General features: G+C 37.6%; 1 long non-coding RNA gene across 1 annotated transcript in view; it reads left to right on the forward strand.

Moving 5' to 3' along the window:
• Nucleotides 1-23,743, forward strand: part of LOC113833788 — a 27,966-nt gene extending 4,223 nt beyond the window's left edge. Inside the window, exons 2-3 of the long non-coding RNA XR_004768300.1 lie at nucleotides 8,460-8,512; nucleotides 23,698-23,743. This is a non-coding gene — a long non-coding RNA (uncharacterized LOC113833788). The remainder of the gene's footprint in view (nucleotides 1-8,459; nucleotides 8,513-23,697) is intronic.
• Nucleotides 23,744-24,128: the final 385 nt, after the last annotated feature.

Genomic DNA, 24,128 nt, shown 5'->3' on the forward strand with positions numbered 1-24,128 from the left:
ACACCCCAGAGAGCAAACATCCTGACTTAAAAACATAATAATAAGAAAACCGTTTGAGGTGTCTGCATGGGGGACTAGGTGGGACTTTTCAAGAGACTGAGGGGAAATGAAGGCAGGGGAAACTTTCAGGTTCAAATGAGCAAGGATCAAGCCCTTTGCTGGAGAGGGCTCAGTGTACAAGTTGGGTGACGGAAAACCCATTTCCTGCTATTGCAGCCTGGTAAATGCGGATGATGAAGGAAACACCTGAGAACAATAAGTCGGTTTCAGACTCAGGTACAGAAAGGGTTTACTTCTACCATAGTGGAAGAGGAAGGTGATCATTGTCTTTGCATGCTCTTTATTTCTTTTGCTGTTTTTACCCTCCTTGAAATGTTGTCAATAATACTAATGTCATTAATGTCAACACAACAGATGTGAAAACCAAGAAAATGATTTAAAATTTTGGTGGCTATTTGCCCCAATGTCCCTACCCCCATCTCTTTCTTGCAAAACATAGCTCCCCGCCCCCCCCCCCTCTCTCTCTCTCTCTCTGTGTGTGTGTGTGTGTGTGTGTGTGTGTGTGTGTGTGTGTATGTTGGGTGAGGAGGGCAGTTATTGAATTCTACGTAGGAAAACAAAAGCAAAGCAGAATAAGAGCCTTTGCCTACTTTTGCAATCCCTTCTGTGCGGGGAGTGTTGCCCTCCAAAAGCCCAAAAGCGTGTGTGCTTGTATGTGTTTTGTTTTTAATCATCTCTCTCTGTGTTCTTCTTTCACCTCTTTCCTAAGAAGAGAGGCTGGGGGTGAGGTCGGGGGTTAATGGGCTGCGGGGAAGGGGCAGAGAGCACTAGCACAGAGTCAAGAGTCTCCTCCAGGGCTTGGCCTCAGAGCGCCCTGCCGGCGCTAGAAGAGCTGCTGCCAAGAGCCGCGGCTGGTCTGCACGGGGTGGGCCGCCGGCAGGGGCGCGGCGACCAGGGCGAGACCAAGCCCAGCCTGCGGGCTGCTTCGGGGCACGGGCGGAACTCAGTCTCTCGGCCGGGCCAAGGAGCTGCGGCCCCCCACGATCTCATTCTCAGCTGATCGCTCCAGGACCCCCAGCTTGTCCCCTCAGGTCTCTTACGAGCCCTGGCCCTGCACCTTGGACCTTGGTTCCAAATCCACTCTCTAGCAGCGTGTCACGGTACTTAAACTATGCCAACCTGCCGCCATCCTATGGAGCGCTGCCTACTTTATTTTTCAAAGTGAAAGGAGCACCAGGCTTTTCTGACGCGTGGAGAACTTTCGCTAGACCCTCTTTACTTTGCAGAGCTGCCCCAGCGGAGCCCAAATCTCTATACCATCAGCGCCTTGCCACTGAATCCTTAACTGTGGGCGAACCCCAAGGCTACACCAAGTGGCTAGGTGTTGAGTGTTGGAGACAAGGAACAATTAACATTGAGACAAAAGGTAACTTCTACTTCTAGACTTTCTCCCTCGGCGCAGTTTATTTCACAAATCCACGCTGAGGACACTCTGGGCTTTCCAAACGGGATAATGAGTCGCCAGCTGTCCATTCTCCCCTTCCTCTGCCCTCCCCTCACCAATTCCCTAATAATGCCCCACCTCCCTCTCCCCGGCATCCTCCAGCTCAAGAACAAGTCCAGCCCAAGGGAAAGGTTCCCAGTCTTTTGACTGGGCTTCCGGACTCTATAGATAAGCTCTGTTTGAAACAAGGTATTACAAGATTTCAGCGTTAGGAACTCTTTAGAGCGCTACAGACACTTTCAGATCCTCAGCCCCCCTCCTTTTTTCCTCTTTTTGTTGGATCATCTCCACCCAGGGGCTATTTAACAAAGGCAGTATGTTAACTAACATTTCTGTTTAACTCAGCAGCTCCTGCTAACACACTTAAAACTTTATACCAAAGACTAGTGTGTTGGGGGTGGGGTGGGGGGGATATTAGGATTTGTGTAGGTCAGGAGGAAATGGAACATTGAGACTGAATGGAAATATGCAGGGCTTGCTGGGGAAGGTGTCACAGGCATGTATTTAAAGTGAGATAATTCAAAAGGGGTGTGTGTGTGTCCAAGCCTTATTATGCCCAAATTTTTTTTTCTTGAAAAGTAACAAAGGTGTGTGTGTGTGTCTGTGTGTTTCAATATGACTTATCATGGAGAAACAACACCCTCTTTGATGTGAGAGGCAAAGCCAATGCTATTCAAAAGAGGCACTGTGTATATGTGTAGTATTTGTGGGCAGTAGGTTCTTTTCCTGATTTCTTCCAGTCTGTCTGTTAGTTCCTATATGGTCTAATTTGTTTGTTTATTTGTTTGTTTATTTATTTATCATAAATAACACTCCTGCTCCAAGATCTGAATCCTTCCAAATTCATGTACATTTTTCTCTTCCTGAATCCTCTTTAGGCTTTTCAGAGCCAGGCCGTCTACTTTAGCCCCTTTTCTCCAGAGACTCTGACCTTTGGGGTGGGAAAGCTCATCCTGTAAATTCAGATGCAGGTAAAGAAAGGAATGGGAAAAGAAGGAGGAGCTACACAGGGTGCTGGGGGGGGGGGGAAGAATTAAGGGAGAGGAGAAGAAAAAAAAAGGAAAAAGGGAAGTCAGAGCCCTCTGGCCTCCTTGAGGTCAGAGCTCAGACAGTACAGTGACCTCTTTTCCCTCTGGGCAACAAGCCCAGGGTTTATAAACAAAATCAGACTGGGACTGTCCCCAAACAATAGCAGTTCGCTAACTTCACAAGCTCTTCCACATCTCTTATTGCAATTACAGAGGACCTCTTATCACCACCACCCACTACAAAACACACAGACCCAAGACCACAAGCCCACCCTCATCAAACATATGGAGCTATTTCCATCAGGAGTGTCCAATGAAAATTTTACATTCAGTCTGGGGAAGAGCTCCAAGGGGTGATCCAGATGTGAAAAGACAGACAAGTAGAAATGAGAGAGAGAGAGAGAGAGAGAGAGAGAGAGAGAGAGAGAGAGAGAGAAACGATCATGGAATAGAAAAGAAAGTGGTCATCTTTTGAAACCTAAAATTACCTGTATCTAGTCAATAAACTGCTATAGAAAGAATATCCTGAACTGGCCACCAGAAAAAAGCATTTTAAGACAGGACACTACATTCATCTAAGCATTCACTTTAAGACAATAGTGCAGTTATCTCTGGTTGAGGAAAAGCCACCACCACCGTAGGTAATGTCCTTAAAATGCCAGGCATAAAAACCCCCGTTAAATCCTACCACAAACAATCAGCCCATCTGATCTACGTTACCAAATGTATAATTAAACCCACATTTAATTACAAAGACAACCAGCAGAAACTAAATTAATCAAAGATTTTTTTAAACAAAATGTTGTCAGGGTATACAAATGATAGCTCCACATTAGATTATAATCAAAAGTGCATTCTAGGAATAAACAGCAAGGTGGAAAGAAAAGGTGAATGCAAACACAGTGCATCAAATTATTTTCAAACTTTTGCTTTAAAAGGATTATCAGTGGAAGTCTAAGAGAAAAGGTTAAATGAAATACCTCAGAGCAAAAAGATCATCCCCTTCTCCTCGTCGTCTATCAGTTCCCTGCTAAAGCATATGGAAAATGTTTTCAAAATGCCCAGATTTGGCACATTGTCATTGCAAGAGAGGAGCGCAGTGATGCTGTTAGAGAAAATGGGAAATAAATTCAGGATTGGGTGCTGCCTCCTTCAGTGCGGATTTATCTAAGTTTAATTTAATATTCCGCAATCACTGAATGATCGCTTATAATTCACCAAGATTTTAAAGGGCTTTATTTAAATACCTAGGGCAAAAAGAGAATGAAATTTAAACCATTGCTTATTTTTGTGTGTGTATTTTTCTATTTGGAGAACTTCAAGTGGGAACTTCTCATAATAAAGGGGAAAACGATGAAGCTTCAGGTTTTTTTTTTTTTTTTTAAAGAGAGACTGTTAAAGGAAAACATTAGCTTTATTAAAATCATTCTGAACATAAAATCAAAAAGCACAAAATGGTTGTTTGTAAAACACTAAACCTTTAATCGATTTTATTGGCATTCCGATCGATTAGATAAACGGAAATCTATAGCAAACATCAAAGCGTTGAAAACATTTTCTCTATCTCATTTATAAACAAAACTTTTCTTTTCAGTAGAAAAAAATGATTATCAAACGACTAACAGGAAATTCTTCAGATATCAAATTACGATAATAAAATTATTTCCACATGGAAGGGGATAATGACAATGATGATAGTAATTACAATAATGAATAATTCAACAACCCTTTGACATGTGTGGAAGAACCTCGGGCAGAAACGGCGTTTGAAGGGGGGCTACTTTAAAATAAATACTTTCCTTATTTTTGAAGGACTCTTTCAGAGACAACTCAAGGGGTCTTGCTTAACGGTGCCTGCCAGACTAGTGTTAATTTCCCCGCAGATGCAGACCAGTCGGTTTCTTTGCCGGCATTTTCCTTCCAAATTGAGTTACTTCTGATTGGCAAAAATTAATATGCAAATAAGAGCGAGCCCTACTGGGTTTTCAAAGTTGAGGCTGGACTTGTCTTCGACATATTTTCGAAGGTGAATCCCAAATTATATAGGAAAACGAAGTAGTTTTCCTAAACCTAGGATGAAGGGAAAACGATTTGTTTGGAAATGTCAGAATTGCTCTGCCAGAGACGCTCTGCTTTAAGAACATAGGGCTTTCTAGCTGCCGGCAGGGCAAGTGTTATGACGGGCATTGTGTGTGTTTGTTAAAGAAAATCAATGAAAGTAGCTGTAAAGTAGTTAGTGAGGCTTGTGTTTGGGACTTGCGGCCACGGCAGTTTGGTCCTTCCCGGAAAGTCCCCGCATCGCTGTGAGCGGGGCTCCGAGCTATGGCACCTGGCTGGCAGCTCTTCTGGCCCTCCCCTGGAGCGCGGATCCATGGACTGTCTCCTCCATCTTCTGGGCGTACAGCGTGTAGATGGTGGCTCTTGCCTCGGGTCCTTCCAGTTGACCTAGGCTGCCTTTCCATCCCCCCCCCCCCCTCAGCAATTTGCACCTTCGCCATAGTTCCTACTCGCTGCTGTGGCTGCTTCCCTCCGTCCGCCTGGAATCTAAACTTCTGTTTCCATTCCACTGGAATCCCACTAGTACAACTAATCCCCGAGTCCCTTCGGTGAATCTGGACAAGTCTCCACTGTTCCTCCCCTCCCCCACCACTCTTCTGCCATTTATTTGGCAACTGGGGTCTTCTTACCCTCGCACTTCAAACCTCTCCTCCAGACATTCCAGAGAGTTCTCATCACACCAGAATGTGCTCTCCTCCTCTTCCTCCTCCTCCCCCTGGGTTGGGGAGTAAGAGGGGGGATTTCAAGTTGAACTCCCAGGGGTTTTACTCTATTCTTTTAACAGCTTTACTTTCCCTTTTCTTCTTTGCGTAACCTTCACCTAACTCCTAATTTATAACAGAAGCAGGCTCTTTCCCCCGCAGCCCGCAGTTTACAGTTTCCGTCTGGGGCTTGTGCATGGAGCGCTCCTGGCTTCCCGGCCCTTGCTCCAGCTGCCGCAGCAAGTGGTGACTGTGCCCTTGTACCCGGTGGCCATCAAACTGCACTTTCTCTTCTTGAAATGAGTTCCTGTCTGAGATTTAAAGTTATCTGCAAAGAGCCTCTTTACTGGTCAACTGACTGCACTACTGGAATGACGACTGGGGTGTAGGGGGATAGGCAACAGGACCCCTTTAAACACTTAAAAAATTTCTGAGTCCCTCCATCCAACCCGGGGTGACATCTTGTGTGAACAACGAATTCTGGAAGATTTCCTTCTTGGCACGTGCAGTTTGCTTCTGAGTTATTCCCTAGCGGTCTTCCACCCTCCCTTGTGTCTTCTGCCTTGTGGTGAAGGTCACTATTTCACCAGGCCACCCTTTCTATTCTTTGACTGGCTGTAGGCCCTGAGAACTAGAGGGAGAGCAGGCTAAAGACCTCGTCCCCTTTCTTCTAGCTGACGCAGCTGCCTCAGAAAATCGCTGTGGCCGCTGCCTCTTCCCGCTTTAATCCCAGACCCACAGTCATTGGGCAGCTCCTCAGAGGCAAGAAGTCAACACCATGGCAACCCGACAAGCCTATCAAATCACCGGCTGACATGACAGCAGCAACACCGCAAGCAAGAATGGGCTGGGCGGAAGAGCAGAGTGGCCACTACATTCATGTACATGGCTCGCAGTGGACAGCAGCTGCTGGCCGCCAAGCCAGACTACATGTGTGCACCACTGTATATTTCCACACCATACCACTTAGTAGCTCTGGAAGGGGAGGAGGAGAAATGGAGCTGCGAGTAACTCAAAGGAGTGCCAGTTCTAGAAATTATAATCCAAAACCATCTGCTTTCTGCTCCAGTAGTCCACAAATATAGTTCCAGTAGCCTCAGATGGAAAGGACTTGCCCCAGAGCCTAAGCTTTCTTTGCCAGGTCTGTCATTTGCTTAAGCAACACGAATGGAACATTTTGTTCTGGAGGTCTAAAAGAATAAAAAAAATAAATTGCATTAGAAAATGCTATTGTCTGCTGGTGTTAGGTGAGCTGTTGCTCAACGCCTAGCTACTTTGTGATAGACTTAAAAATGACCTAAACTTTATCTTAAGCTGTCTTTGCCTTTTCTTTTCATATATTGCTTGTCGGTGCACAGTGTTGAGTTCTAGATAATTTCCATAAAGGGAAGAAATGGAGGAAACTTAAAAACTGTATGTGTCCCCTCCCCCAGTCCTGTCTGGCCTTAGTATCTCCACTTTTCTTGAGAAACCGATGATTATACAAATAGGAAAGAAAGCATTTTACTTACACTGCAGGGCATTGTCTGCTGGGAGGCAGGTTGGAACTGCATTGTTCATTGGGAATCTGTAAATCAAGACGGGATGTTTTTGAGAAATACACAGCACATTATTTCTTTTTTAATTTAAAGTTTCCTTGGGAAATCTTCGGCAAATATTCGTACAAGACTCTAGAAGGGTGTCACTGGGTATTATGTCCCCCAAGAATCTGTAACTTCATTGCTTCCTAAGTTTCCCTGTTGAAGCTGGATAGAATAAGGAGAACTCCAGTTAAAAATAGAGTTCATGAGTCTCATTGAGGAAATCCTAAAAATTGACACTTAAGTTCCCTTAAATGTAATGCAAATAATATATTAAATAAGCAAGTTTTATTTTATCTACCTTTAAATAGAGGCTTTCAGTGTGTGAGAATTTAAATTTTACTTGACATGCATATAATACTGGGAAACTGCAAAGACTGCTGAAGACAGCAATTGCCAGATGGAGGAAAGCCAGATAGAGCCAGTTTTTGAGCCTTAGAAACATTTAATGAAATCTTGATCTGATATCCTTACTTGCTCTATGTTTCCTGGTTGATGGATACCAATATTAAAGTATCACATTTAGAAAATATAATTTATTAAAGATCAAAATATGCATAAAATTCCTGGAAAACAGCTCACAATACACTAAGAGACAATGTTTAGGAATAGCATGGTATTCTCTGAACTGGAATTCTAAAGCTGATCAGATAACATTGTTTTGTTTCAGGCCACTGTGCAATGTTGCTCAAGGAAGATGTGCCAAAAACAGAACTGAAATTGGGTTAAAGTTTAAATGGATATTTACTGCCAAGTTAATGCTATCCTTAAATCTATGTGGCTAAATCACTTTTAGTGTTTGAATGAAGTGTGAAATACATGAAGGAACAACATACTATATTTTAAATTAAAAAACATATACGTTTAATCTTTTTTCTCATAGAATCAAACCTCTAAATGGAAATGGTTTTAAAGATAAGTAAAGTGTTCAAATATTACAATGTATTTTGGTGTCTGCAAGAGTAAATACACACAGAATATGCAATACATGCTAAGATTTCATTGTTTTGTTTAATGATTTATCCAAGTTACTGGAAAACTTTAAATACCTTAAGATCTGTAATATTACACTGGCATATTTGCATATATAATATTCAAGTCAATGACATGGTTTCCATTGTCACTAAAATGATCATTCATATATACAGTATATATAATTACTAGAAATTTTGAAGAGGTAAAATTAATAGCTTAATATTTTCAATTAAGCCAAAAGGCCCAGGAATTTTAATAGTTCCTTTGAATTTCTGATGTATTCACATTAAATATTTCTGTTATAAGCTTTTTGTTTGTGGATAATTGAAAATTTAAAGAATCTTGCATACATAATGCATTTATTTGTAATCATCAGTTAATTTTACTGTCTAAAACAATACTCATACATTATACAAGATATGGTTGTTTAGGCATTCTATCTGAAGGCCATACAGGTGGCTAGTTAGCCCTACATTTAGATCTTTACACTGAATGGAGTCTCCTATTCCCTTAGGGTTTCGAATACACTATGCTAATGAATAACATGGGGGATTAAATGCAGTTTATATTCTACACGAAAAAAATAATGCAAGAATGTATCACTCATTTTCAGCTGGGTGGATACCATCTCCCATCTCCATAGAGTTCATTCTTGACCTTACCTGGGTAAGTATTTTAACTTAACGTATGAGACACACCTAGAGGGGTAATACATTGAGCTTAATAGGAAGACAGTTAATAACCTTTATTCATCCTCATGCGCTATCAATCATGGCTGTCACCAGTCTGCTGAATCAAAGCAAAAGTGTTCTTCACAGATGACTGATTAGAAACGCAAAATCACAAGATCCATCTTCATGGTCACTTTTATTATAGTCATTTTTAAACTGACAGCAACCTGCTCAGTTTCAGCACACTGGGCATCACAAATAGTGTCACTCAGTGCAGCTGAGCATGAGAAGACGTTGGCTGGATTATACTTAAAAATAATTAGGCCCTCAACCCTTTATGGCCTAGGAAAAGGTAGTCTTCTCCTAGGTTCCTTTACCTCTCCCGAACTGCTTTGATTGAAATGAGTCATTAGTTTATAATTTAGGTGGTAGACTGTATTTTCTTGTAAATTCGGAACTAGGAAACAAATATGTCTATCTGAGAGTTGCAGATAACTTTTTAATCTAAAGCTTTTTCTGAGCTTCATGGCAACACCCCCTTTGTCCTGTTCCCACAGGCTTCTCTGTATAACTAAATGTGCGTGTACACACGCACACACACACGTACATGGGTGTTATACCTGATGTATGTGTATATGTGTGAATGTAGGGACTGCATGGGATTAGTGCATCATGCAACCTAGGTAGGCAGAAGTTGAAAATAGTCTGAAGGGCTTGTTCCTGTGGAAGGTCCTTAATTCCATCACGTGAGCACCACTTAATCACACTGACATTATTGAGTCTGTAACTGTTCAAATCCATGGTTCTCAAGAAGACCATGAATACTAGGTAACTATGTAAGTTCTTGACATGTAATCCTGTATCATTTCATTTCTGCCTTAAAAATGACATATCTGAAAAACCAATAGATTACAGAAAAAATAAATTTAGAGGTTTACCATTTATGTTTGACTCAAATGATAACAAACTCTGCTTTTCCTTAGATTCTTGATTATTATGATTCAGACACCACAGTTTCAGGCTTATTTCATGATATTGTGTAAGACTTATGGAATATTTTAAAAAACAATAAGGCATAACATATATATATATGCATATATGTTTATGTATGGAAATTGTATGAAAAATATTAAAGAGATAATTTTCATGCACATGTTGGGAATGGGTTGCTTCATAGTTTATAAAAGAAAACTCAAACGATTTAAATTTTAGTTTAATAATTTTAATCAAAAGACCTAACAAATATTGATGTAGTAGATAGTCTTTCATAAAGTGTGCATTGTCTTTTTGTGGCAATAGTTGCTTCTATACGAATTGAAAGAAAGAGCAAGATATAGAGATGCAGAGATGCTACAAAATTATCAACTTTTATATAGCTAAAGTCATTTTGAAAGAACTTAATATCTGACACTTTATAACTCTCTGCAATGATACTGAATTTTTTGTCTCATTTCTCTCTCTACACACCCACTACACACAGTTTTATTATTTATTCTAGATTGAGAGTATATGTATGTATATATGATATAGTAATCTTTTCATGAGTGGTTATAGATGGATAAAGTTACTCTATATATTAAAAGGCTAATGTCAACTAATATTGATTTCTTTAATATTGTACTCAGTTTATGCACATTTTTCTGTAGATATATGTGGAGTAACTAAAATATTAAGAAATAAATCTCAACTAGTGATCTTGTTTATTTATTTTGAAACAAGCAAGTGTGTCTGAATTTGAATATATGTATTCGTTATTTGATATGTTAAAATCTTCCTATTCTATAAAAGTAATAATAACAACAATATTTGCATGAGTAAATATGTAAAGTTCCTTGAAATGTTTAAGTGCTGTATAATAACGTAAAAAACATGGAATAATCACATTAGTGTGTTCATTTGTTCATTTTCAGTTAAACAATAAAAGCAGAATGCCTTCTAATAAAATGCTGTGTGTATGTGTGCTTAGATTGGATACACAGAACTCTTATTTATAAAATAGATAACATCTCATAAAATTCAGTGTTACTTCATTTAAAGTTTATTTTGGTGTAAAGTCTACTTTCTGGCTAATTATGCTTATCAAAATGTGGCCAGAAAGAAACACTGGAAAGTTCTGGAGTCATGGTGAAATTTTTAGTGTAGTCAAATGATCACCTTTTGGTGTCATCTACATTTCTACAGTCAGTGTAGATCACTACTATCAAACTTTAACATACATCATAAATGTGAACTTTCATAAAGCTTGTAGTTGTGTGAGACTTATAATCCTACTCATCTAGCAATGGAACTTACTATATTAAGAAACAGCAAAAACAACTTCCTCATATATTAAACCAAATGAAGCAATTAAAAACCCTGTCTTTTAAAATTTACCATAAAATGTCATTGTTTTGAGAATGTTATGTTTGGATATGTTTTAAAGTCACTACCCACATATTCTTAAAATATTACTGCTATTATAAGAAGTCTTTTGAGAAGAATATTTATTTTTATTTACCCAAAGTGTTGGGCTATTTGTTCCTGTTAGTTTCTGAATTTCATGTCAATTGCATCATTGTTTGTGCTAGTGTTTTTTTTTCTTTACAGTATTCCATATTTAAGTGCACATGTAAAACAGCTGATTTTATTTAATAAAAATATGATAAATGGAGTAGTATGGAGCCCTTTCAGCTGGTGGAACTTCTTCATATCAGTATATAGTAATCAGAGAATATTTTAAACTGTAAAAGCTTAAGTTTTCAGCACTTGGGTGTGGCCAGAATTTGTGTTTGTGTATTATATACAATATGCATATGTATGGATGCATATGCAAAATACTGTCATATTTAGACTGTTGACTTCTTTCAAAATGCTTTTGCACACAAATATTCCAATGCTGATTGCCATGCCTGCACTTATGCAGCCTGAATATGCAGTTAAAGCATTTCTGTCTCTCCCTGAGTATGATTTTCCCTTGGTACCTGAATTGTTCTTTGTTGAATCTTTGTGATAAAAAGGCTGTTCTGTGAGTGTCAGCTTGCAACAAATGTGTGAGAAGACAGGACAGACTGGCCATCTTTTAACATGCCTTTTCTACCTGGGAGTCAGAGTCCCTGCTTCCAACTAGTGATATTTAGAGAGAAAAGAAAAGAAAGGTCACATAAAAATCACCTTTAACCTTTTATAGTCAAAAGAAAAATTTTAATACTTAAAATTATTTGCTATGCAATTTAATTTTAACTGCTTTCCAAAATTAATTTTAAAAATGATGTTATTGTTTATTGTATGTCGTTACTTAAAGTGGTCATTTTGTTCACCTCTTACCTTTGTTTAAAATTTAATCCCTGCAGCCCTTAACAGTCTCCAAAACCAAGATTCATATATTTTCTGACATTCCTATCCCAAAAGCTTTCTGTTGACACATTCAATAAAGTTTCAGTTTATAAAAGTAGACTACTTTAATCAGTGTGTTTGTTTGTTTTGTCCACCTCAGTTTGCAAAGAAATATGCCAGCAGATATAATATATGCTTACCTGCATGGATGTTTGGATGTTGAGTGCTGTTTCAAGTAAAAAATCAGGCTAATACAATAGAGATAAATATGCCTTATTTGATAGCTGTTTTTTATATGCAAACCTTTACTTATGTATTATGCAACCTCTGAGGAATTTTAAAATATTTCAGTTTATTTTGCAATACTTGCACAAACACTCTGAGTAGTATTATATTGCCTAGTTATTTCATGATATTGAATTTCACATTTAGATTTTCATTAGAATTTCCCTGTTTTAGACATTTGGATGTCATCTTATTAGCTGTCATAAACTAGTAGTTTAAGGAGGAGGGGATTGTGAAATGTAAACACTGCTTCTAGATTTTACAGCATTGCCATAGAAGAGAAAGAGGGGCTAGTGCCACTTTACCCCAAACATTTCCCTGTTATGATTATAAGAAAAGATCAGATGCTGCGGCAATTTTTTTCATATGTGATCTTTCTTTAGAATTATTTTCAAAGACAACTGTTTCTTAGCCCTTATTTTCATCTCCAAAAAGCATTACGTTTTGCTTCATTGTGAAATATTTCTTCATAGCATATCTTAGTTTAATTCACTTTTAGCAAAAGAAACACCCAGGCTCAATCTGGAGGCCTCCTTCCAACATAATTTGGCTGGACCTTTTCTTAGTAAAGGTTTTCTGGTTTTCATTTTCACTTCATATTCTCAAATAAAAGATCCTTTGTTGTCTACCATTTGATTGGACTTAATGAAAAACACTCCATTTTAACTTAACAGTATTTCCTTTTGAATTTATTATATTTAAGAACACTGTCAAGAATCAAACATTTAATCTCAGGTTTTTATATTTCAAAATATATTACTATCACATGGCTCGGTGAGGTGATGTAAAAAGTACACTGAAAAGATTTCAAACAGAAAAGCAAAAGCGAAAAAAGCTTGCCTTCGTTTTAATGTGAAACTAAATACTATGGCTAATGTGCAGATTGGGTTCGGCAGCTGACTGTAAAGAGTAACATGTGATAGGGTGCCAACAGCAGAATCGTGCAGTATGGACTAAATGAGCTTCACTGATTTGTATTGAGGCTAATATCTTCTTTAAACAATTCCGTGTAAATTGTGCGTATAAAGTCATTGGAAGCGATTTCTCAGGACAGCCTTGCTGGCTAGCTACCTGCTGGAGTGCGGAAGATAATCAATAGGAAGAAATAGAGCTGAGCATGAGCCTGGAAAGCCGCGGAGCAGTTAATGCTGATAAAAGTAGATGATGTCAATATTTGGGAATAGCACAACTCTGGGATAATAGACAAAAGAGAAGTGCATGTGTTGTAGGGCATCCAAATGGGGACGAAATTGAAGTCTAAGTGGCAGATGATGCTGTAGGCTGCAAAAGACATTCTTTATCACAGGCATTGTTAAATCTCCACTGCAATCCAAACACAGAACGGGATGTCGTATGAAAAAGAGCACCTAACTTTATCAGCAGTTTAAAAATCCCTGTCAGTTTCAGTGCTCAGCTGATTCCTGCTGTTTTTATGCATCTCATTAAAAATTATTCTTTAAAAATATCCTAAGTGGCTTCTAAGATATGCAGAATAAAGTAACATATAAAAAGGAAATGAAAATATGCTACCAGACTGAGGGTGGTTCTAAACATGTAAACAACCCATGATGCCTCTGTGTACATTTGTGGTTATAGCAGACACCTTATTTTTGAAAGATAGGACACTAATTGGGAGTGAGGTAATGGTGTATTTTTACTAATTTAATACTAAAAATCAGTTTTGCTCTGCTGTCAGGTGATGAAATTTCATTCTTTAGTGCTGATCTTTCTGTTGATGTATTATGACATAGTCTGTCAACATGAACAGATATAGGGAGGGAGACTGGGTGACTGAGGCACAACCTGCATAGTGCTCGTCTCGAATTTTAAGCATGCTAGTGTGTTTGGATATAAGAAGTAAGACTGTATTTGCTCTAAATGTTATTATCTCTATAAAATTTTAGTCCGAACAAATCAGTTGGACCACAGCAATGTTCCAAAGATGAATGAGGGAGCCAATTTCAAAACATGCATTTTAGAGTCTGTTCTTTACAAAGCTGTTTAACATCATGCGTTCATTCTCTAATAAAATAGACCACAATTGCAAAATGTAAATCACTCAATTAAAAGTAGGAATAAATTCAGGTACACATGATTATTAAAGATAACCAATTCTTCCAAATTAAACAATTGTATGACATCTACATGCTTTTATTGTCACAGATGTTTCAGTTGTTTTGTGTTAGATACATGGGTTATATCAAACATACAATTCTTTGAGTAGATAAAATAGCAATACCTGATATACATATATTTGTATGCATATTTACTTGAAATCATGTTACCAAATGTTATTAGAAAGCAAATGTGTTTGCCCTGTACCTCATCTTTTTTTTTTTTTAATGCAACGCCAACAGGATCAAATATTCATTTTGTGCTTTTATTTTTGGAGTAGCTGGCTATTTTGAAAAGACTATTTTCAGCTTTAACAAAACACATATTAGGGTTATTAATCTAGCATACAACATAATAATTACAATAACTTCATATTGTAAATAAGTCATCTTTGCAAGCTGTTCTACAATAAAAATATTCATTTAAAAATTCTAATATGTCACCAGACATCCCATCTTTTCATCTTAAATACAGACAAGTAAAATATTCTTATTTATTGTTGAATTCTAAAGAAGGCTTCATTTCAAATAAAGTATGAATTTTGATTTAGAGACACAGAAAAAACATCTTTTAAGATCTATACTTGAGCTAATTTGTTAATCTTGTGCCACTTTCAGCATTTGTCACACATATAGACCAGGAAATTGGCTCCATCTCATTCTAGCTCTGTATTGAATTAAAAACCTCTACTGCAAAGAGAAGCATGATGTGGGGAAAGAATAAATTTAGTTCTTTCTTTAGTAATGCACATATATTTCCATACATTTCACATCCTAAGGGAGCCTATGAATGCATTCAATAAATATACAACTATAAAGCATAATTCCAGAAAAAGGAAAGGATTACATTTTTTTCTGGTTTTAATATGCCATTTTAAGTCTGAACACTTAAGATTAAATATTTTTATTCATTTATTTTGCTTTCTTTTAACAGACACCTTCAGCATTAGAGATAAATTTTAAATAATGTATTTCAATTGCTCTTTCTGTCTGGATGATGTTAGCAAGTTTAGGTAGAATCAAATTATATATCAGCAATGGCAAATTGGGAAAAATGAGTTTTTTGTTTGTTTGTTTGTTTTGGCCATTTGAATGTAGATGTGTATTCAGCCTGGCTAGCTTAGTAGGCACATGCAACCTACATATACACATACAGGGGAAGGAGCACCTATTCTTATTTCATTTGTGTAGGCCAACAAGCAAGGTGGTTTTCAACTATACATCCTAATAAATAACAACCCTTGTGCACAGTGGGTGTATTTCTATTAAGATTTGATTAAGATGAGATCTATCCCACAGCTGATGGAGATTTCTAGCTGACTAGGAAGATAGACTTCCTTGTATGTCTAGTTCACCATTCTCTCCAGTATCTGGATCTCCGAGTGCATGGGGAGAAGACAGAGCAATGTGGTAGATTTATGATGGCCTCACAAAAACAGAGCTAGCAAAGATTATGGCATAGTTGTTTAGAAAAACGGAGAGCTGAAGCTTCCTGATTTACACTGACATTTATCTAGATGAAGACTTCGTTTGCAAATTGCCTTGAAGGGTCATCTTTTATTAAATGTTTGATAGCTACTGAAATCTATTTTAAAGCATACCAACTATGCTGCTATTATTTTTTGCAAGGATTCTGTTAAGCATTTTTAGGTTACAAATCCTTTCATTGATATAGCTAAAATTTGATAAATACCTTAAAATAACATCCAGTGACATAATCACATCAGGTTAAGAAATATGTATTATAAAATTTCAAAGTTAACATTGTGAGGAATTTGGAAAAGTCACAATAAAGCTGCAGTGTAAAGAGTTCGAGGTCTTTTAAAATATTTATATTCTTATTCGATGATAAAGAAATAAGCCTTAAAAGTGTCCCTGTATTGGCCAATCCAAAGCCTCTGCTCCCTGGCTCCCTTGGTCTTCATTAGCAAGAACCATAGCTGTTCTTTTGTGTTTTATAAGACCAGGGACGCTATTCCTTGACTAAGGACTGAAATTCCTGAGCAGAAACCTATGCAGACTCTTCCCTACGGAGGTCTCATCTACCTACCATCAGAAAGGACAGCATGCAAGACCCAAACACGTCAGTACTCAGCATTTCCAGCTCATGACTTAGTATTCTTTGATGCCTTATTTTTAATTATCATAACAGACTTTGGTGTCATGCTTCAAATTTAGAGGCCCCACAAATAGTTACTTTCAAATCCACAACTATGTGGGTAAAGATGAGGGTGTTGCATAGCTTTGCTATCTGGGAAACTGCTGGAGTCAGAGAGTCTCTAAGACCCTCATTCTGTTGGTTTGATTATCCTTGCCTTTTACAGCTTAAGAGTTCTGATGCCCAATACTGGTACTGTGCAAACGGGGGTCTCTAGAAACCCCTCACATGAATTACTAGGTGCCCCAACTGCTTCAGGCATAAATTTCTTTAACAGACAGAAGCTGACAAATTGGGAGAATGTGGCTCAAAGTGTCAGATAAATTTTACCTAAACTCTTCTTCAGAGCATAAAGCCCTCCCTTCCCTCTCTGCCTCTCTCCCTGCTTCCCTCCCCTCTCCTCTCACCATTTCTCATCCTTTCCTTTCCTATTAGCTCTAACTTCCTTCCTTCTCCTCCTTTTAAAATCATTGCAAAATTTACTTAGACCTTCTCAATGAGTGTTTGACAGTGTGTGTATTCGCGGAGGGTGGGGTGGGGTGGAGTGGGGTGGCGTGGGGTGGGGACTTCTCTAGGTATCCACTGTCCTGCATAACCGTGTACACCTCAAATAGCCCTTTCTCCCTCCCGATAGACTCTAAACAGCGACTGTCCTCTTGCCTTGGTCAATGAGCTGAGCAATCACAGACATCACGTGCCTGTCCTTCCCTGTCCCTCCCTCGGGCCAGAATACTCCTCACTTAGCATAAAGCCTCTCCCCTCCAGGGTAACTCCGATATCTTCCAGTGTTTAGCCATCATCTTCCTCCTTGAAAGATAACAGGGAGAAACCTCTTTGGAATGTTGCACACGAATTAAACGTGTTCATTAACTAGGAACTGGGAAATGGAAGTCAAAAGCAGCAAGAAGATTTAATTCTTTTGGAAATCAAGAGGAAGGAAGCTTTCAGCTATTGTTAAACGTTGACAATGCCTAGGAAACAAGGTTCCTGGAATGCACCCGGTGCCAGGCACTGTGATAAGCAGCTAGCATTGTCTTGTCCATCCACAGAGCTCCCCACAGGGGTACACTCTATCGAGGCACAGAAGGGTCGAGTTCCTTGCACAAGTTTATAAAGCAAATAAGCGCTGAGGTGGGATCCAACCATCTCCCTAAGCATTATCATGCTGTTTCCCTAATAGTCACTTAGCAAACGTCCTTCTCGCCAAATCCATGGGGATGAAAACATGTCCTTCTGAGTAGAGGGGAAGCAGCCCTTCACTGTCCTCCTCTAGTGCAGAAATAAGGAGAAAATATGATGGCTGAAGCCTGCTGACTTTGGCTATTTGCTCTTAATAAAGAGTAGATGTGTCTAGTCAAAGATAGGGATGTAGACAAATGGGTGTGGCCGGTACACTGGAGAGTCTAGACCCCCATCACTCCTGCATGATTCCACTGTATTTGTACGATGTGAATAATTCTTAGTTAATTATGATAGTTTGAATAATTATGGATAGATGGTTAGGTCCTTTCCAAAACTAGACTATTATATAATAGTCGTGGTTACAGTTGCCTTGTGTTCCAGGGTAATTTGACTTTTACTCCCAAGATAGGATTTAATGTCCAGTTTTCTGTAATCTCACTAATAGTATTTGTTTCATTTATTTTTATAAACAAACGTACTTCACTAAAACTTCCTTGTTTCAGTGACTGATAAGAGCTGTGGATGATATGAAACTTTGCTACAGCCATCTAATGTGTTCTATGTTAACATCATACAAGCATTTTGCTTCATTAAGAAATTGTGAAATTTACTCACATGGAGAAACCTTTACAAATAGTCAAACCTCAAGACACACATGAGTAAATATCTACCTCGATGAAAATCTGACTTAAAGGCCTTTCTAGTCTTTGATTCTCTTCATTCATATTTGTTGAGTTAAAAATCACTTTATGTGTCTCCTGGGTTCCAGGCACAGCTTCCTGGCACCTATGCTGGTGGAAGCACATGATCTATGTTATTCCAGACAACAGGCAACACAGGAGAGAACATAAGAACAGGGATTCTGGGGTCTGAAGAGAGTGTGAGATCCAATCACAGTCTGATATGTTTAGGGTGACTCAAGCAATGGTTAACTTCTTCAGGTCTGATTTTCCCTTTTGTGTAAAATGAATATTCTTCTTGTAACAGGGAGAGAATCCTTAAGTGGTGGACTTTGAATATGCCATGAAAGTGCACAGGGTCTGACACTTTATGAGGACTTGATCATCTGTAACCTATCGCTGTTAAGTTCTAGATAATTTTAGTGTCTTCATGTATGTGTCTATGCTCAGGCAATTTGAATGACTAGACTAATGAATGCTACTTTTAATAAAAGTCTCATTTTGAGGAGTCTCCTAAGTATAAAAAAATGCTCAAATATGAAAGGAAAATCTTATACAAAATAAATTTAATTTAAAATATCATGACTTCATAATCTATTGAGTTTGTAAACATTACATTTATAGGTACTTCATTTTATATAACCCACAAACAATGTGTGAAATGTAATTTAATTTTATTTTCACAATTGCTTTAGACTTAGAATTTTTCCCTTATTGAGGTCATAATGACAAAGAGATAGCATCTTTATGAAACGTATAGTCTATTCCAATGCTTAATGTGGAAAAATATAATGTAAGAGCAATCTGTGGAAAGTAATCCTACAAAGCTGATTTCAGAGGATAAGGCCAGATGTTTAGTTTATGTTGGAGACTACTAAGAGTAGCACGATGATTTCAAGTCCATTTAAGCTCGGCATCTGCCTTTATCACTTATGTAGAGAAATGCATCTATATATATTTATTAATTGTGGGAATGAAACAAAAGCATTCTTTGTCTATTTTTTCCTCAGATGCTATTGCCTCTTTGTAGTAACAGAACTAGACTCTTCTTTTCACAAAGAGACTGTTGCTGTAACATAGCAATTTCATGCGTGCACAAACAAGACTTAAGTGTGAACTAGTTTACAAATGTTAAAATCCATCGGAAAGAAGCAATGCCTGCTCTGCGCATTATTTCATTTTTAAGCTCTGATCCCCCCACTCTGCTTGGAAGTTCTACATTTGATTTTAGGAAAGAAAGCGTAGAAGTCTTTCTCCTTAATACTGACAGGAGACACATATCCAGTCTCTTCCTGATTCTTTGCTTTGGGTGACTTGTACCCTCCTGTGTTACCATAAGGTGCCCTTTCAATTGACAGTTACAAGCAGATGATAAATGCCTTCATGGACATTGCACAGCCAAAATAAGCCAAGATATTCAGAAAGATTTGGGCAGGAAAGTTTAAATACTCTGGACACAGAATGCACATCCTCAGGGATGTTTGGATGAATTTTATTTTAAAAAAGACAATGAAGATGCTTAAATCATCTACCATATTCATTCCAGAACAGAATGAATTCTGGAGATAGTAAATTAATATTTCCTGTCTAAATTTACCTTATCTCTCTTAGATTTTCTGATAGCGAGAAACAGATTCTCGCACCACCTTGTTACTGTCAAGTTTAAACCAAACTTCACACTCTAAGTTATAGGAAGTGAATTTTGTTTTCTTTTAATGCCATTTCTTGTCAATAGTTCTTAGATATTTTCTTTCTTACAAAAAATCTTTCATAAGGCCTTAACTCGTGTTGCACATAGTTTCTTTAGGCTGCTTAAATTTTACTTCACATTCACTTTCAGTGATTTTAAATGGGGAAATCTTTTAATATTTTCTTTGAAGTTTAAAAAGACTTGCCCGTCAGAGTTTGACAAACATAAAATTATTGATTTCTGACACTGTAACACTAACTCTGACTAGTTTTCTGTAGGTTTTAGAACAAAATTTGATTCTCTGTCATTAACAAAATAATAGTTGTACCTTTTCTCTGGTATCCAGATAATAGTTTTTCAGTGGTATTCAGAATTAAGAATTGTTATTATTTTATTAATTTTTAAGACCATGTCAAAGCTGGCCTTAAGCTTTTAAGTGTCAAAGTCTGGCTCTAGGTTTTTATTCTCATCCTTTAGTTTTCAAATGTTGAGATTATAGTCACGAGCCACAGCACCAAGTTTTAAATTGAGAATCATTTAAAATTACAAATTAATTTTTAAAAGATTATTTTAAATGATTATAGATAACTTAGTGATTATTTGAGCCCTATTGAGTCTTTTGACTTGTTCCAGCAAGACAGGCTGATAGTCCCCATAGAAATATGAAGGGAATAATAGTCTTGAGCTTGCTTGGATTCTCTGCTCTTCTTCTGTCGCTGTAAAAGATAACAGAACCTCAAAAATACACCTAAACTAAACTTTCTTTTGATGCTGATATCTACAAACAAATTGTATTAACCCTAAGTGTTAACAAACTTAACAGACTCAAAGTTGTTTTTTAGGAGTCAAACGTCTTCAAAAGACACTAAACACAACAGTCTTTAACTCCTGGACAATGATGACTTAAATTTACTAATACGTGGGATCTCACTTCCACCATCCTGAAATTTCAATTGTGAGAATAAGAAAGTTGAGCAGAAAACCATGATTAATTCTGCATCCCAGTTCAGTTGTGGGGGTAGGGTACTAAACTTTGTATGCATCATAAACTTAGGAAATGGAGTGGTCGGAAAGACAGATTAGAGGAAGGGTTGTTGGTAGACATATTTTCACTGTAAAAATTTTGTAGCAGCCCAAGTGTTTGAAGCAAGGTTTAGGCAATTATATCAATGCATGGTTTTATTCCCAGTGTTCCTCATAATCCAGTTTAGATCTCTCTTATCCAATATGCTAAATCTTCATCCCAAATTATGTCTTGAGTCCAAATAGGAACTTGCTAAAAGCAGCTTTCCACTTGTTCCATCATTTTTTTGTACTACATATATTCTTTGCATCAAGTACTAGTATGTGCTTATTTATTTATTTATTTATTTATTATTTTTTAGACAGGGTTTCTCTGTGTATCATCACTAGCTTTTCTGGAACTTGTCTGTAGATCAGATTGGTCTTAAACTCACAGAGATCCACCTGACTCTACCTCCTGAGTGCTGGGATTAAAGGCATGAATGACTACTTCATGGCAATATTGTAAATTTAAACATAAATGTTACTAGTTTTCTTGTTCTCTGTATCACTGGAACTTTTTTTATATTTTATTGATTGTCAGGATGATGCCCATGCCTCCATTGGACAAAATTAGAATCCCTCACTAGATTTCACTTGGTACTTCCAACTGCTTGGTTCACTGAGTACTGGGTAAAGTAGCATTCTTTTGATGGCCAACATTTGGAAATAGGGTGAGTGTCTAGTTCTTGTTTTCCACAATTATGCCTAAGATCCTCATCTTATTTCATATTGGCATCTCAATGCTTCTCATTTCTCTCTGCACTTTTGTTCATTCATCCACCAAGAACTTTTACTTAATGTATTTGTCAGGGATAGTAACAGAATAATTCAAATGAATTAACTGACTCTTAAGGAAAACTGGAGACTTCTTAGTGCAGTTTGATTCATTACTACAAGAATATAGAAAAACATGACTCCTGACTGGAGTTTAAGAGTCAAAATTATACACAAAGAGTTGATCTGGATACAAATTGAATGCATAAAAATTAGCTGTAAAATCTCAATTACTAAAGGATGTCACTAGAGTAATCAGTAAAAGAAAACTAGAATTTTAGCAAGAGACCATGACTAAATTGTTGGCTGTACTGTATATTAGTGGAGTGTTTAATAATTTTATGAAGATAAAATATTTATTCCTTTCTGCATAAAATGTGGATTATATTTTCAATTTATTAATAAGATTAACGAAAACTTCAGGTAGGTACAACTGTATAAATTCAGGCACATAATAAGAAATTTGTTTTATCAGAAAATAACATTACAAATTCTGTTGGTTAATTCATAAAATTTATTAGATATCTTCTTAGAAGATTTGGGCAGTTTTTTGCAAGATTGGTGAGGAAGAAGTTGTTGCCATAGTTAAGCCAGTAAAATAGACCAAGACCAAGAGGAGCAGGTTGCTACTGGTCTGTGAAAAAAGATTCTAACAGAACCCAAAGTTGCAAACTTATGTGCCAGGACCACAACAAATCCAATCACAGAACTGGGGAGTAGAGTGCATTGGCCTAGACTTAATGATCAGCCTTAGAGGTCAGTGACAGCAGACAAAGATAGAAATTGATCTGAAGACATGATCGAACAGAATGCCCAAAACATATTTGACTGAAAATAGTCTATCTCTCAGCATCTCCAAATCATTATATGTAGATGACAGTTGGTTATGGACAAGAGCTGGATAGTAAAAAGGACGATATAAAAGATAGAAAAACTTAATTTATTAAAGTTTGAAAACAATAGACTAATTCAAAGGCAGTTAGGATGTAATTGGAGTAGAAAATTCTCAAAGAAGCAGGACAGGTGTCTTACTGTGACAACAGCAAAATAATTTTTGAAATTCTAATGAATATACTGTACTACATTATTAACTATTATTGAGCCTAGTGAAATGTGACCTAAATTTGAAGTTTGAAAATAACTAGAAAGAATGTTGTTTATTATGTTTATTTTCTCAGACAAAGAATATTACAATTTATATTATATACATTTTATACAAATATATAATATACATATTATAAATATACTTTTATACAAGTATATATGTCTTAGTCACTGTTTTATTGCTGTGAAAAGACACTATGGCCCAGACAATTCATATAAAAGAAAGCATTTAATCTGCGGTTTGCTTAAAGTTCCAGGGATTAGTTCATTATCATCACAGTAGGGGACATGGTGGTAAGCAGGCAGACATGCTGAGTCCTATATCCTGGTCCATAGGCAGAGAGAGAGAGAGAGAGAGAGAGAGAGAGAGAGAGAGAGAGAGAGAGAGAGAGAGAGAGACAGAGAGACAGAGAGACTCTGGGCTTGGTTTGGGTTCTCAGGTGACACACTTCCTCCAACAAGGCCACATCTCTCAATCCTTCTAATCCTTTTAAACACTGCCTTTCCTGGTGACTAATCATTCAAACATATGAACTTATGGGGGCCATGCTTACTCAATCCACCAAAATATATACATGCATTTCCTTCAACTGTAGAGAAAAGTATTGCTTTAGAATTTGTGCATTTCAGCCTTTCATGATCTTTGTGCAGTTTTCAAATGACAGGCTCCATGTTGCTGTGTGGCATTGAAGCTCAGCTTTTTGGGATGGTTGAATAAGGAAGAGATGCTTTTAAATGAGAGAACTGAACATTTTGTTCATCATGTGGCTTTACATCTTAAACAATTGAGTGCTTAAAATTCATTTGATTCCCCAGCTTGGTCTTGATCCCTTTGCTCATCACTCCTCCATCTCTGCAACTGGATTCCAGGAGTTTGGCTCAATGCTTAGCTGTGGATCTCTGCTTCTGCTTCCATCAGTTACTGGATGAAGGCTCTAGGATGGCATTTAAGGTAATCATCAATATCATTATAGGGGAAGGGCATTTAAGGTAGCCCCTCCACTATGGCTTATATTCTTAACTTGGGTCATCCTTGTGGATTTCTGGATGTTTTCCTAGTGCCAGATTTCTCTTTAAAACCTGTAATGGCTCTGTCTATTGACATATCTCTTTTCTTGCTCTCCTCTATTCATCCCGGACTCAATCTTCCTGATCCCTCATGTTCTCCTCTCCCCTCCTCTTCCACAGAAACACCTGACCTGAGCAAGTGGGAGCTCATGGACCGAAGCCAGACAGCTGGGGGACCA

This window comes from Cricetulus griseus, chromosome 2, assembly GCF_003668045.3.
Source record: "Cricetulus griseus strain 17A/GY chromosome 2, alternate assembly CriGri-PICRH-1.0, whole genome shotgun sequence".
NCBI lineage: Eukaryota > Metazoa > Chordata > Mammalia > Rodentia > Cricetidae > Cricetulus > Cricetulus griseus.